General features: G+C 48.6%; 1 long non-coding RNA gene across 1 annotated transcript in view; it reads right to left on the bottom strand.

Moving 5' to 3' along the window:
- The window catches only part of LOC109302399, a 22,832-nt gene extending 19,793 nt beyond the window's left edge, over positions 1 to 3,039 (bottom strand). Inside the window, exons 1-2 of the long non-coding RNA XR_002098742.1 lie at positions 2,948 to 3,039; positions 1,593 to 1,594 (exon numbers count right to left, since the gene is read on the bottom strand). This is a non-coding gene — a long non-coding RNA (uncharacterized LOC109302399). The remainder of the gene's footprint in view (positions 1 to 1,592; positions 1,595 to 2,947) is intronic.
- Between the last annotated feature and the right edge of the window lie 1,125 nt (positions 3,040 to 4,164).

Raw genomic sequence — 4,164 nt, 5'->3', positions numbered from 1 at the left:
GGGGCCCTTTTGGCCCCCCCCCCCCCCCCCCATGATCCTATATATAGGAACCAAAGCAAAAGGTGAAAATTACAGTTACCAAGTAGTATTAGGCACAAATAGTGCCTAAGGTCCTCCTCCTGTCCCTCTTCCAAGATAAGTCACTATTTTTGCTATTCTCCATTCCTCTGGGATCCTATATGTCCACTGTTAGTTTTCAAAAATAGCTGTTAACAGTTCAGATAATGTTTTGGCTAGTTCTTTAAGTACTCTGGTGTGTATTTTATCAGTCCTTGCCAACATGAATACAATTTATCAACATGTTCTTGATATCTCTGTTGTAATCTGTGTTACTACTGCCTTGTTTTAATTAATTGCCTTATGTATCTGGTCACAACCAACCTTCTTTTAGTGAAGATTGAAGCAAAAATGATGAGACCTGGTTCTGTGGATGCAGGGAAAGCAGTGGATGTACCATTTCTTGACTTTAGCAAGACTTTTGATACCATCTCCCACAGCATTCTTGCAAGTAACTGAGGAAGTACGGGTTGGATGAATGGACTGTATGGTGGATAGAAAGCTGTCTGGATTGTTGGACTCAACAGGTAGTAATCAATGGCTCATTGTCTAATTGGCAGCTGGTACCAAGTGGAGCACTCCAGGGGTTGGTCCTGGGGCCGATGTTAATGAAGATATTGAATAAAAATCTGGAAAATGGGATGGATTGCACCCCCAACAAATTCAAAGATGACACCAAGCTGGGAGGTATTGTAGATGCACTGAAAACTAAAGCTAGGATTCAGAGTGAACTAGACAAATTGGAGGATTGGGCCAAAAGAAATCTTATGAGGTTCAATAAGGACACATGCAAAGTCCTGTACTTAGTGCATGGGATTGTTCCATCCTGGTAGAAGCTGGGGGCTGACTGGCTAAGCAGCAGCTCTGCAGAAAAGGACCTGGGGATTACAGTGGATAATTAAATGGATATGATTCAGTGGTGTGCTCTTGTTGCCAAGAAGGCTAACAGCTTACTGGGCTGCATTAGTAGGAGCATTGCCAGTAAATCAATGGAAGTAATTATTCTGCTGTATTCTGCATGGTGAAGCCACATCTGGAATACTGTGTCCAGTTTTGGACACCCCCCACCCCCAAATACAGAAAGGGTTTGGACAAGTTGGAGAGAGCCCAGCAGCAGAGGGCAACAAAAATGGTTAGGGGGCTGGGGCACATGACTTATGAGGAGAGGCTGAGGGAATTGGGTTTATTAAGAGAAGACTGAGAGGGGATTTGATAGCAACCTTTAACTACCTGAAGGGTGGTTCAAAAGGGGGTGGAGCTAGACTGTTCTCAGTGGTGACAGATGACAGAACAAAGAGCAATGGTTTCCAGTTGTAGCAAAGGAGGCTTAGGTTGGATATTAGGAAAAACTTTCTCACTAGGAGGGTGGTGAAGCACTGGAACAGATTACCTAGAGAGGTGGTGGAATTTCCATCCTTGGAGGCTTTTAAGACCTGGCTCAACGAAGCCCTGGCTGGAATGGTGTTTTGTTATTTTGCTGTAAATTTTGTCTCACTAATTGTAAATAGAAGTTCTGATAGTATGGAAACTCTAACTCCTATGTACTCTTTTGTTTCCCAAAGGACATCTCTAATGCCCCTGCTTTGTTATTGGAGACAATGGGCACATCTGCACAAGATGCTGACTGCACTGTAGCTGAATAATACTGCGCACTAGTGTCACAGTATGGACAGTGCTAATATGCTACTCTGCAGTATCATCAGGCTATTGCCCAGTAGCGTCACTCACCAACACTACTGTGAAGTAACTCTGGTTACTTATTTAGTACTTGTATAAGCAAATGCACGGCAACTACTGCACAGTAGCATCTGATGTAGACATGCCCAATGACAACCAACACAGACATAACTCAAGAAGGTTCAAACAGACTATGGCAGCCTGCTCTGAGATCGCTCAGAGCATGCCAGATAGATCTGGTTGCATAGCTCCTTTGACTCTGGGGCCACATCCAGATGAGCGTACACGTGCTTCTTGCCCCACCTCAAACCCCTTTGAAGTGGGGTGAGAGGCATGTGCAGGAATGAAAAAATGGATATCCAGGGGTTTTAAACAAAATCAAAGTTTAAAAAAGCAGAGCAGGGCATGGTCCCAGACTCCCTTAGACAACCGGAGGCTGGCTTCTCCACAGATGCTCTGGCTGTCAGTGTCTCTGTGGTTGGTCCATAGCCCTGGTGCTGAAACATGTGGCCGGCCAGGCTGCGTGTTCAGCACCAGGGCTCCAGTGCCGGTGAGTAAGGGGTTGGGGGAGCTGGAGGAGGGGAAAAAGGGACCGTGGGGGAGACCCTACCGGCCCCACCCATTTTCCCAGCCCCCCCAATCCCTGCCCCCCATCCAATAGTTTTAAAAATACCCCCCAAAAAAACCCGGCACTTACCGGCAACTTGAACTGCCATCTGGCGGACTGGGGCCCCTCCCACACAGCCCGGGGTAGAGGGACAGCCCCAGAAGCCCCAGCCTGGGCCGTCCTGCCCCCCCCACTGTCCTGTGCTGTCTGGGGGGTGGGCTCTGGAGCCCCCCCCCACTGCTTCTAAGGTAAGCAGAGGTTTTTTTCCTGGTTTTTTTAAGTGATGGTGCCTTAGGGGGTAGCCATAGGGGCCTGGGGGTGCAAACTGGAGGGTGAGGCTGGGTGGGGCAGCCATCGTAGGGCTGGGGTGGGGCATGTAGGCCTTGCAGGGGGGGGTGGTAGCCCCTGCGGGGGCCATTTGGCCCCTGTTGGGGGGCTGTACCCCTTGTGTGAGGGCATAGCCCTGTTGGGGGGCCTGAACCCCCTGTTGGGGGGCCATTGCTCCTTTGGGAGGGCAGCAAAATATATGTTCATGAAACATGTATATAGAGTTCACTATATTATTATAAGAGACTTACTCTAACACTGTAGATATATCAATAAAACATAGTCCAACTGGTCTCTGTCTCTCTATAGTGGTCTTTTCTTTTACTTGTGGAGGAACATGGATTTAGGGGTACTTTAGAGTGACTTTGGGATTTTTTTAATCAGGGATTTTTCAGTTTTCCAATAGGGAATACCAAAACTCCTTCTGGGGAGGCCAGTGGCAGGACCTTGCCTGCTCAGAGCTGGCACCTTGGACCCAGCTGACTGTGGCTGACCTCCTGGCCAAATGGGGCTAGGACATGCTTTGACAGTTCAAAGCAGGCCACCACACCCAAAACATCTGGGCGATAGCTGCCCAGATGGCCGGGCAGGAGGAACACATGGCAGTAGTGCTGCACAGAGGCCAACCCTGCAACCGCAGCCCACTGGCAGCTGGCCCAGAAGGGAAGATGCCTCTACTGGCTGTGCAGTCCCCATCTGGGTCTGGCAGGTGCACAGCAGGTCACAGCCAGGCAGCAGCCCCCACTACCAGACTGCTGCAGTGGGCAGAGGGTGCAGGGAACTCTCAGAGCTGCTTCAGCAGTCCAGCTGGCACAAGGGGTAGTTTCTCCAGGTACCAGTTGGCTGGGCCCCAGAAGCTCCTGAGAGCTAATAGCCCTGAGCTACTTGCCAAGGCAGCTTTTTATACTGCTGGGGCCAAGACAGGGCAGCTTCTTATACTGCTGGGGACAGCACAGGTGCTGGCCCTGGGCTCTAGCTCCTGCTGGCTGCAGATCCAGGAGCAGCCAGGAAGGGTTATCTTGCCCCAGGTGGCACAATTTGCTCCACAACAGAGTGCATGTCCTAGCATGTGCGCTGATGCAAAAAGCCCCAGCTCAAATTTGTACCACTTCTATTTGAGCTGCCGCAAGTGCACGTGCTTGCATGTGTGGACGTGCCCTGGAAGGCACAATCCATTACAAAAGCTCTTGATTAGGATGGATAACTTATAATGGAAAACCATTTCTCCAAAAGTTGCTAAGTACTAAGCAGTGTGAAATAATTCTGGAGCTGACTTTGTCAATGCATGTGGAAGTAAGTTTCTTAATCATTTTATATATATAAAAGAAACAAATTATATTTAAGCTTATTTAGCAACAGGGCTGGTACATGTGGTCATGGTAGCAGTGATGATTTTGGAGGCTGCTGCACAAGCTGTTTTTAAAATTTCAGTCAGTTGTAAAGTAGGCAAGAGATCTAAGACAGTAGTATATACAAAGAGTGCTTTCAGTTGTTTC

Source organism: Gavialis gangeticus, unplaced genomic scaffold, assembly GCF_001723915.1.
Source record: "Gavialis gangeticus isolate Ggan-Ray unplaced genomic scaffold, GavGan_comp1, whole genome shotgun sequence".
NCBI lineage: Eukaryota > Metazoa > Chordata > Crocodylia > Gavialidae > Gavialis > Gavialis gangeticus.
The sequence above is the reverse complement of the archived record's forward strand: the minus strand, read 5'-3'. Positions and strand labels throughout refer to the sequence as shown.